The following is a 12,194-nucleotide window of genomic DNA, read 5'->3' as shown; positions in this document are numbered from 1 at the left end:
TTATAGAGTCCTACTTTTGGTGTAGCTTCTGGCACAGATCAGTGATGGAAATAGAATATTGGACTGCATTCATACTAGAACTATTATAAAATGGTCTGTATTCTTCAGATATTTGTAAGATCATTGTATGTGACCGTCAAACATGCCATTTTAGAAACTATAATAAAACAGGAAATTACTGGGAGATCATAATCTCTACACAGCTAGAGTTTGGCAACGTGCAGATATTTAATTTTATTCAGATAATTTGATCTTAATTAAAATGACAGATTTTTAGGAAATGGTGCTTGCTCAACTGTGAATTGTTGCAATACTCAATGTGTGGCAAGTCAATGCAAATCAGCTGCCACCTTTACTCACTGAACTCAAGCCACGTCAGAACACACTCACAGTCCCTGACCTGTCCATATTTTCCTACAAGACACATCGCTGGGTCTTGACAATTAGCAATGAGAGTATCTTGAGTCTACAGTGTGACAGTTAGAATTTCATGTGTACTTTGCATTCAAAGGCTGCAGAATATTGATTAGCAAAGATAATTGCTAAGGAATAGCAGTTGTGTAGAAAGGAATTTTTATCATCAAATTTATGACCACACTTGACCCAGAACTTTCCAGCTCAAAACTCAACATTAAGAATACTGCAAAGGCACAAGCATATGAAATATAAGAGGGAAAGTATTTGAAAAAGAACAGATTTTCCTCACCACTACTCTGCTTTATTCTTTGCAAACTAATAAAAGAAAAAATCAGACAAGCTGTGTAAGAATAATGGTCCTTATTGTAACCATGGCTCCTACAGGATAGGAAGAAGAAAAGGTAGGTAACTTAGAAATATTGAATAGCTTTTTAAAGATAGGTTAGTCAAGGGCCACTGCAGGAAGAAGTAAGGTAATGCTCTTTCTTTCCGTGACCATCTCACACCAAGAGCTATGCAAGGAGAAAACCATGGCGCAGATTTTTCTGGGATAAGAGCAGTGGTTATTTGTCAGTATGGAACTGGTCCAGCACTCAAAATGTAGGTTAAATCCACAATAGGACCAACAATGGCAATGTCTTTATGTGAAGATGAGAGGGGAAAAGGAATTATTTCTACCTTTGCTAGCATAAAAATGATGACGTTCTTCTGTCCTTTTTCTAGAAAATGCTGGGTACTTTGAAGTGTGAACCCTGCCTTTTAATTTTTTTAACTGAAGACAGAATTTCAGTTTGGTTTCCTTGGAAATGGACACTGTAAAATGATTCCTGTCATGTTGGTGTCTACCGTTTTCTTTCCATCACCTTAGTAATGGAGCAAATTGAAGTGAATTACTCGTGTTAGGTAGATATATTTAAATCCATTATTTACTTTTTTTTTTTTTTAACGTTGTTGTATACCTACTTATATACTGCATTTTTGCACTGTTTTGTAAGCAAGCTGCTATAACAGACGTTGACTGTATGGCATAGTAGTTGCTTTTGCTTTTAGCTCAGTAAAATACATTCCTTGTTTCCAAAGCCTTTTCCAAGCAGAAACCCAAGTAGATTTTTTTTTCCCTTTAATGTAATATCTCAGTGAATTTTCGCTGTGTTCCTCCATACTAGAGCTAGTGTAACCTCTGTTATGTTAGTATATGCCATCAATGGATGTCTGCTTATCTGCCAGGCTTCTAGGAAGACAGATTTGTTCAACTGCTGTATCTGATAAACAGATGAATAAATCAATGGCTGTCACTTTGGTGATACTTGTTCACGTGTATTTATTAAAAGTTAAACTGATTTCACTTTTAATATTTCTTCTGATGATCTATAAGAAAGCAAATAATCATTTTCAGTTCCCTTAGGGAAATCTGTTAAACAGTACCCTCACCTGCATAAGGGAGCATTGCTCTAGCCTTGAAAATTATTGATTATTACATGGTAGTAAAGTATATACCAAGGTTCAGAATCCCACAGGTAATTAGGCCCATAACTCCCATTGATTTCAATTGGAATTAAATATCTTCATGAGTTCTGAGAACTAGGTCTTAGTGGATTCATGTAATTTCATTCATCAAATTATTAGCTTTTGACTAGAAGGCAAAGCACAAGTAACAGCAACTGAGGAGAAGCCTTTAAGTGTCCTTCAGATGGCGTTATTTCTTCGTCCAGAATGAACAGAACAGAATGTCCTGGGCATACACCTTGTATGTGATGTCTGTGTGATGTGATTTCTTCTGCTGTGAATATTGTGCCAGTCTCTCTTTGCAGACCAACTACCCTATTTACCCTCTATCCTTTTGCACCTTGTGACATTTTTCACAAAATGGAGGAGAAATAAAAAAGAGAGATACATGAGGACAAACGTGGGTGTGAAAAGTTTTTATATGATAGTTTAGAAGGAACCATGCACTCTCTCTGAGCACACTCATTAGGCAACATGTCCTATGGAAGACAATTTCCATAGAAAAATCATAGTGTAAGAAAATTTAACGTCATTACTGTTTATTACCAAATGCAAACATTTATTTCAGCCATATAGGTGTGAATTTTGAATTTGTTCTCTAATGTGATACATGAAAGCCAAAAAAGATATAAAATCTTGACCTTGGTGCCCCAGCTGTTTTTATCTACTTCTAAGGGAAGGATCAGTGTTCCTGAGATATGACTGTCAGGTTAAAGGAATACCTGCCTTGCAGCATCTGTTTTACTCCAAACGGTTCTAATCCCTGGTGGAGAAAGCAATAAAGTTCTGTGCTTCAGGTCACGTACCTGAGTACTGGCAGTTCTTTTCAATATCTTAGATTAAATGAACTGTGAAATATTTGTTTTATTAGAAGAGCTTTAGTTTACTTGTGAGTTGTTTTCTAAATCATTTCTGTCCAGAGTAGCTATGGAAATCAAGTTGTGTGTATTGAACAGAGTGTTCAGAAACATTTTTAACAGTTTGATGCACAATGCTTCATTATTCTGATTGATTCTCTACATGGAATTTCTAGACAAAATGCAGGCAAGAGGAATAAAAATTTCTCTTTATGGGGCCGAATTAGGATTAATAAGGCCAACATCGGCTTTTGGTTCTGCTGCATGTCTGCATATGTCCCTGCAATGCAAATTGTACAGGAAATTTATGGCAGGGGTGCAGGTACCACTGCCAACTCTGTTCACCGTACCCTCGGCAAGGACCTTGTGCTTGGGGTGAGAGAGGGCAGAGGGAGTCTAGGAACCTGCTTGCATCTGGACCTGAGGTGGCAAATCCACTACAGGGAGGCATCAGTTTGGACATCGGCTGTCTCAAGAAGCTTCATGCCATGTTTCACCTTTATTGCTGCAGACATCCCCAAAGATGTATTGCACGTATGAACTGTATGAAAATGTTGCTACCAGAATATTTTTGCTGTGGTAGAGTTTTACATATGTGCGTTCATATCTGGAACCATAATGTGTTGTATCTGTGCATCTGGAAACGCAGTAAGCTATTTCTCCTCTGTTGTGAGTTTCTTGGATGTTTTTCAGATAAGATCACCTTGAAAGAAGCAGTATTCTTGTGGAGAAGTTGTACCTGGAGGGGAAGAACATCCAGGCTTTCCCAGAATTTCAGCCCGTGCTGACAAGCTGTGAATTTGGGGTGTGAACTTTTTATGTGGTGAAGGCCAGCCTGGAAGTATGATGCTTTCACTGGCAGACTGAGCCAGCTCCTTAACAGTCAGGAGGTAGACCTTCCTTCAAAAACACATGAATTTTGGTGTGGTCCTTGTTTTTATGTTACTGATTTCTAGGCTAGCTTACACAGCTGTTTATAACAGTTCTGTTCATCAATGTTTTGTTTACTTATTGCATATAAGCTTTTTATATATGTGTTCCTAAAAGGATTTTAGTGAGGTGCTAAGTTAGAGACATGCTATATCTAGACTTCTACCTTCAGCTTATCTGACTTGCCAGTAGAGTTGAGAAACTTATCTAATATTTAATGGGTGCCAGGTTTAAAATGGAAGGCGGATTTGAGAAAAGGCTGAAAAAATATTTATAGTGCAGCCAAAGCAATTAGAGAAGCCAGCAGAGACTGTATTTCTCCTCTTATTCAGGAAGAATTTACTGCTTCTCCTTTGTCTATCACTTTCGAAGAACTATCGGAAGAATAATATACTAAAATAGTCACTTCTCAGTAAAAATGCAGGAGGCAAAGGAACTAAAATGGGTGGGGATTGGCCAAATAACTGTTATTGTCACAATTCTACTGTGCGCTTCTAAAAAATGCGTTTAAAGAACATGGCCTGTGAAAGAATTGGAATGGAGTGAATAATGGAAAAATATTCAGAAATATGCTATTCAGAACATTTAGTGTATTCATAAATTATTCACCCCCACAGAAGTGCAGGTGCCTCAGGATTTTTGTGTGTAATGTGACATCCTCAGCTGGCGTACGCTGGCACTGCTGCATTTGTTTTCATGGAGGGATGCCAGTTTACAAAAATCTGCCCCACGTTATTCCTTTGTTTTGTACTCTTCTTATTTTCCCAAACATTCAAATACATGTAACTCTACACAGGAAACTATGCTGAGACTGGAGATGAACCTTGGGGCTCTATGATAGTACAATCTCTTTAAGCTTTACTTTCACAGTTTCCACGATAACATCGGTTCTTTTTGGTATATGCTGATAGCATTGCTGCTCACAGCTACCTGCATGTTCTTTCTCTCACTCTCCTGTAGCTGTTCGGTGTGTGTATGTTAAATGCTCAAGTTCCATTACCCACCTATCTCCAGTTGTTATCAAGTTAATTTATGGATGAATGTATTTAGTTTTGTATGTATTTTCAAAACCAAGAGTAAACAGAATTGTTTTTCCTTATTTAAAATCCCATTATAGCAGCTGCACTATAAAGTGTATTTTTTCTACTGTTAAATATTTTAACTTGACCACAGTTTGCATATCAGCAAACTTGTAGCAGTATGTTGACTGTTATCTTCTGTGTACCAAAGCACAAGATAGTTTGGAATTATTAAATAACATTGCTTCTCCGTTATCCTTTGAGGGCTGATACTCTTTTATTCTAAGTAGATAAAAGATAAACATAAATTATAGCAAATCAAACTGCAGGATGATAAATATTGGTGGAAGCCTGGATAATAATATAACAAAAATAAGATGAAATCCACCCTTTCCCACTTGCATCCATCTTCTATATTTGTTTTTGCAGATCCAGCTATTGTAAAGGAAGACAATGGCTGTGGCAGTGCTTTTGCAAGGCCATTATACATTTCTGAATGACACAGTCATCATTACTCTGAGTCTTATTTGCTCAAGGTTTTATAAATATAGATTGGTGTATGGTTTATGTGGGAAAAGTATCAAATCTATGACACATATGTAACTCAAGTCAGCACTATTTCAAACCTTTTTTGAGATTCAGTAGCCTTTTCTTTATAAGATTTCCAGGATGGTTTCTGTGGCAAACAGTTGTGACCATGTGTTATCTATGTATTCCCCACGTTTTCATTAGCATGACTGACAGTTATAGTGTCTGTAATTCTTCAAGTGAAAAGAAGGCATTCCCAGGCACTACTGAAATTGAGATTTCATAGGATCAGAGAAGAAAAAAAATGATGGATTTGTATCTAGTATTATACCATGGCATAGATTTTTATCCAAGAACAAGTTTTCATTGACTTGTGATCATTACTCAAATGAACTACTCAGATGAAAACCATTTTTAATTTGGAAAATAGTGTATATCTATTTAATAGAATAGTAGGTACAGATACAAATAGGAAATAGTTTTAGATCTAAAGGCTGAAGTAGTTATAACAGATGGGAAGTCTTGAGGGAGTTAGGACTAGGATAGAAAAGTCCTTATGGCACAGAATCAGGGAAAAAATAGAATAAATTGAGCATAAGAAAAGGGTGTGATGAGGATCAGGAGGTATCAGAGGATGAAATTATAATTCAATCTGCTAATCTTTGCTACAGAACTTCATGACAATAATAATAAGACATTGCTACAGCTTAATGTACCAAAGAGAGAGAGAGAGGTGTTGAAATTCTTTCAACTATTTTAATATAAAATTCTTGAAAATTCCTGTTGGCCAGCTGTCATGCCATTCATGACAATATGTATTTAAATATTATATTTCCTTATTTACACTCCCCCTTCCCCCCCCCCCATCCCCTCTTTCTATGTTGATTTGGAGAGGCTGAATTAAAAGGACTCTTCAGTAACCAACAGTTTGTTTTCTGTTTACTGTCCATTGGTAAAACTGGCACTGGCACAAAACCTTCCACTCTGCTGCTACTATTCACTAGCGATAAACTCCATTTAAAATGGACAGATTATTTTCATAATTTTCAGTTAAAAAAAAAAAAAGTTACATTACCTAAAGATGAGCTAAATATCGTAACTACTCAAAGTTTTCTATAGAGCATGAAGTCCTCGAAAAAATAAGTTGCCATGAATTACTTTGTTTACTGCCTTTTGTAGTTATTATTGTCATTCTGCTGTTCTCTAAAGGTGCCTTAACCCATTTTTGTTTACATAAAACTATTATTAGAGTTTGTACTAGGAAGTATATAATTTACATAATCATAAAATAAAGAATGCACATGAAGATGTGAAATAAAACAGTGCACATTTTTATCCATGAAATGTTATTGCCTGACCTGGAGTAAATTAAGACCAACTGCCACTTGAATAGCAATTATTTGTTGCTTTGAGATGATGATACTGATAACAAATGAGGATTTTTTTTGACATAACTATGTGTTAAAATAGTAATCTTTTGTTCAATTTAGCTTAAGTCTTTTGCTTTTACAGAACTATATCTGTCATTTAATTGTGGCAGAGATGAACAATAGATACTTATATTCATTTTGGCAGCTACAAACATGTAAACAGAGTGGCCAGCACATATTTTCATGTGCTACAGTCATAGGGAAAACTTTATGAAACATTTAGTTGTTCAACAGAGTAGCAATGCTTAGAGGTTGACCTTGAAGTCTTTGAAATGCGAATTGATCCACTGGAACAAGTACAAAGCCAGCTTTGGTGCTAAATGTAAATTGTTAAAAATGGTGCTGCATAACATCTGCCTTGTAGTATGCCTTAATCAGCACTGTGAAAAATGAAAGTTTAACGATCTACTATAGTGGCTTCGAAGTGAAGGATAAACAAAGGATGAAAGAGTTTCCTTGCACGGTTTGTAACTGATGGCATGAAAAATGTCAAGAACCATCTGCCTCAAACTTATCCAAACTGTCATCAAGTATTCTAATCCAGTCAAAGGAGATACAACTAGAACAACCTATGTAACTTGCTGAAGGCTTATCAAAAGAGTTGTAAATAATAAGAAGAAAACATGCGCGCACACACACACACACACAAACCCCATCAACTGCATAACCACAGATTTCTGCCAGCTTGCCTGTGGCTTTGAAATTCAATCCCATTTCTCTAGTCTGACAAACTGTACTAAATGGTAAAATGGATTTTTATTGCTTTCAGCCATTTTCATTCCAGCTGCTATCACAAGGTAAGTACTCAGTTTTCTAATATGAGAATTATATTTCTTCTATTTCGCTTTTCTCTTTTGTGAGTGTATATTGACTGCAATATGCACAAAAATCCATTTTTGCAGAGCTAGGGTGTAAGTGGGGATATTTACACATCTGAGCTTAAAAAGCTGTACTCCTTCTAACCTAGCACACAAAAGAACCCCAAACGTAGCAGCTATGTCACTGCAGAAAGCCACATTCTAGTGAACAGACATCTTCCCCCCCCCCCCCCCCCCCCCCCCCGGCTTTCACAGAAGATAGGAAAACACATCTTTTTCCCCAAAAAAAGAAGCAAACACATTTAAAGGTGATGTTACACTAAGAAATAATCAAATGGCTGTATATTTTCTAGTTTGATTTTTATGAAGTTTTTCAACTTTCAGCAAATTAGGCCACTCTGTATTCTGGGCTTAGATTTAATTTTTAATTTTTTAATTATTTATTTTATTATTATTTTGTTTTGTTTTAAGAAATGTCCCTTAGTACCTAAGTAGTACAAATCTCATTGAAAGGCAGTGAAAATTTGGCTGTTAAGTCAATGACTAGACATACTGAAGTGCATACTCCTTGTGCTTTAATGATTCCAAGGGCTGGGAGAGAAATGCCAAGTCTACTCTTGCACATAAATTTCTGTACTCCCTTGGGGTCCCCTTGGTTTTAACTGGTTTCCAAAATGGGTGAGTTGGGGTCTTTTGGTTTGTAGTAGTGTTGTGAAATACGGGCCTAATCTAGGCTGAGGTATCTAGACTTTTGACTCCTTTGTCAAAAATGTCTCCTATGGCATTTGTTGAGATTTGTTGAGGTATTGGATAATGACTTAGGTAAGCAAAACGAAAATATAAAAATATAAGCACGGAACACAGAAGGCAAATTGAAAGGATGATGAATTCCAAATTTACTTTGTAGTGCCACCTGTATTTAAGTACATTTTTTCTTTCTTCTTCTCCCAAATATGAAGCATAACTCCAGCTATCTTAGAGCTGGAAACTATGCTTTTGGGCATAGAAAGGGAGACGTAGTTTCATAAGGTTCCAGTTTAGCTTCTATATTGGCAGTCTATATTGATGTACTTAATTTTTACTTAAAATTCAGAACTCTTAGCATGCATAGAAACATACGTATATTCTGTTGTTTAAAGTTATATTTTTATTATTTGCTTCCAAGCTATGATATCCTCTAATAGCTGTGTAGCACTTATGGGGGAAAAAATATACTTCTATTAAATGTATCTGTAATTTTCATTGGCTCTTGAGTGAATTTATACAATTGATGTTGATACATTTGTCATGGAATATTCTAGTGTACAGGTGGAAACAGATGATACAGTATTACTTTTTTTTTTTTTGGTGACAAAATGGTATGCAATGCATTGGAAGATTATTTATCCATAGCAGTTATATGAAATGCAAATGTCATAACACAGATTACATTTCCATAAAACCAAAATAACACTTCAATGTATGTGATTTAGTTTTACTGTGCACATTTTTATTTAGCAGAACTGACACATTGCTTAATATTTGAATCATTTTTTTTGCCTTTCACATTGAACAAAAAGGTGAAGAACTATTTCAGGGTACAGTAACTATTTCAGTGCTGGCAGTCTCTCAACAGTCTTTCCCAACTTAATAAAAATATTTTCTCACTGTTTTATTTCTAATGCTAAAAGAAAAAAAGGGGTACATAGGCCAAACAGTTAACCTTCTCCCTGCAGTTCTACTGTGAAAATCTTGCCTGTCAGAAACCTTATTTTGAGCTAATTCTTAGAGGAAAAAAAACTAGGGAGACAGAAAACAGAAGTGGTAAAGAGACTATGTTTTTGACATTATTCTATTATTTATTATCCACCCAAATCAATTAATTAAGATGATTAAGTACTTGAAGACAAACAGTTTCTTGTCCAGTTCCTGGGACTGGCCTGCTTAACTGGAACAATTCTCAGCCCATCTAAGTTTTGAGAATACAGGAAAGAAATGGGAAGAGCATGAGTATGTTTCATAGGTGGATAATCATCCAGTGGAGTACAAGTCTCTTCTCTGAATTATTTAGCCAGTTGATTACTGATTTAAAAGAAGGAAAACAAAACAAAACAAAAAAACTTAAATGGGACCATTCATCCTCCCCAAACCTCTGGTAGTTTACTTATTTGATTTTGCATTTTTTGTTCATTTATTATTATCATGTGCTCACATATGTGGATAATGAACTCATTTAGTTAGGATGTCAACAGGGTACAAAAAGACAGCCCTTTTCACCAAGAATTACAACAAACTAAGTGGAAGATGAGAGGCAGCAGTTAAACACAGAAGTCATTCCAGGAAAGACAAAATTCCTAGTTTGGTTAGCAGAGATCTCAGCATACTGCAGATCTCATTGTACTGGCTGTAGGATGTCTTGGCCTGTAAGGCACCATGTACAACTGTGGGGATCACTAATATGCCATTGCTATGTTCTTGTCTAACTGTCAGATAAGAAACTAACATGAATTATTATTTAATTTCTCTCTACAATCAGTGCTGAGGTATAAATACCTCTGGGTTGTTATCATCTATCTTCAGACACCCCTGGAGGGAGATATATTTCCACTGATGAGAGGGGTGAGGAACTAGCTTTAGCCAGCTAAAATGTGAAGAAACAAGTTCCATCTTCTGTGTGCTGTCACAGAGCTTGCAGTCTTTTTTTTTTTTTTTTAAATTATTATTATTATTTCTACACCTGCATAACTTCATCCTGTTAGTATTCATATCCAGAACACTTGGCATGCACTGGCATTTAAAACTAAATTACTGTTAATAGTCTGTAACACATCAATAGTAGCATAAAGTGCTACTTTGTGGGTTAACAATGGCTGCTGTAAATGGAACTTGATTTTTCACTATATCTGACTATGGCATGAGAAAAGTGGATTCTAAATGGTCGTGATACAATAAAGTGTCTGTGGACTAGCTGAGACTGTAAATTAGCATTTCTTTGGTAAATGATTGTGTAGTAGCCTGTAAACCATGCTAATAGCTGTATCTTTGTAATTCAATAAAGCATATACAGCACATGCAGGTGGTTCTTATTTTTGTATGGGCAGGATTGTTTTAGTATTGTACCTAGGTATGTATCCCATGAACTCCTGGCTTTCTCATCAACCAGATTACTTGTTTACTGTTACTTTTTAATTGCTTTCACTGATTGATCATATCTGTTATGTTTTGCTACAAACAGCATGTGATATAATTGATGTCTATTATCATTGTTATTATTTTGTACAACAAAAATCGCATGTTACTATTCACTTCTTCAAGGCGATTTCATTTCCATTAGTCAAGGATATGTCAGAGATGGCAAAACATGTGATTGCACTACAATAAACCACTAGATATGTATCTGTGTTTTTGTTGTGGGTTAAGCAGTCAAGAGTGACTGCAAAAACTAAAACTTTCCAAATAGTGATGTTAGATGACTAGACCATATGAAGAAGGTAATTTCAACAAGTTATAAATGTCAGGAGAAAAAACACCACCTCGGTGCTGTGTAGTTTGCTGAAAGGGATCTGCAAAGGTGTGCTGGTTGTGCAGTCATTTCCATTGAGATACATGTGAATTTTAATAAAAACAGACAAGCCTCTCAACTGGGGTTTGCAGGCAAACTACATAAAAGCATTGGATGGAAATCAGAAAAAGAGCTGGATACTTGTGCTTAGCATGCCTGGAAATATGTTAATATACTCCTATGTAAATTGACTTAATGGAGAGAATGGAAAGTGTCCAGCTACAATAGCTAACTTGATAAATCTCAGCACACTGTTCAGCCTGGCTGACCTAAAAGAAGATAAATTCAGTGAATAACGAGGATGAACAACATTACATGGTTTTCCAGAGTAAGACTCCAGCAAACTGGTGCTTGGACTGTATGTGCCAGGCCACGCGCACACTACCATGAGACAAAATGGTGATTTTTTTAAAGATAGTTTTTGGGCCTGCTCTGATTCTATGTTATTCTCTGGTGTTTTCTAGTGGGCGGACTTGGAGGCTGCTGGCCTGGGAATGCCAGTGGGTGAGAGCGTGGCTACAGCACCGTGAAATGGAGCACCTGCCCCCAGTCCTCTCAGCGTGTGCAGGCCTGGGCCTGTGTGGGGGAACCTGTGGCCATGTCCTCTCTGCTGAGGCAATCAAGGGTGGTGTCTGGGAGCACACCCGTCCCCTGGCACCTGCCAGGTGTCTGTCAGACCTCAGCCATTACTGGGCTGCCTCAGCCCTGCACTCCCCCACTGCTGGATGTGTGGCAGATGAAGCACTTCACTTCAGTCTGTGTCTTGAGGCGGTGCCCAGGCCTTCCTGCTGCACCAAGGGGTGAGTGTGAGGATGGAGGCGTGTCCTGTCTTGTCATGGAAGGAGTGGGGATGGTTTGCAAGAGGCACGTTTTGGGTGAGCAGTGGATGCAACCCATGAGTACAAGCCCCTCAGCTTTCCTGCCACCTAGGGCTTGCCCTGCTTAAAGATTTCAGGGCAGGATGTGTCCCAGAACCCAAGCTGGAGAGTGAGTTCTCTTCACCAGATGAGGCCTCCGTCATTGTGCCAGTGAGTCAGGGTGGCAAAACCAGGCTCTGAACATACAGCCAAATACACAGCCTGTGCCTTCAGTAGGCCGCTGTTCACAAGTAATATTTCTTCCTTTGCTTTTGTGTTTTCTGTATCAGT

The 12,194-nt window shown here is 37.2% G+C and overlaps 1 long non-coding RNA gene across 4 annotated transcripts in view; it reads left to right on the top strand.

Annotated features, from left to right (window-relative positions):
• The window catches only part of LOC310879884, a 32,481-nt gene extending 25,872 nt beyond the window's left edge, over window positions 1-6,609 (top strand). For all 4 annotated transcript variants that reach the window (XR_014571209.1, XR_014571210.1, XR_014571211.1 and 1 more), the window contains one exon: window positions 3,474-6,609. This is a non-coding gene — a long non-coding RNA (uncharacterized lncRNA). The remainder of the gene's footprint in view (window positions 1-3,473) is intronic.
• The last annotated feature ends 5,585 nt before the right edge of the window (window positions 6,610-12,194 follow it).

The sequence above is a fragment of the Anser anser genome (genome assembly GCF_964211835.1).
Source record: "Anser anser genome assembly, chromosome: 11".
Classification (NCBI taxonomy): domain Eukaryota; kingdom Metazoa; phylum Chordata; class Aves; order Anseriformes; family Anatidae; genus Anser; species Anser anser.
Note: the sequence above shows the minus strand (reverse complement) of the source record. Positions and strands in the feature narration are given on the sequence as shown.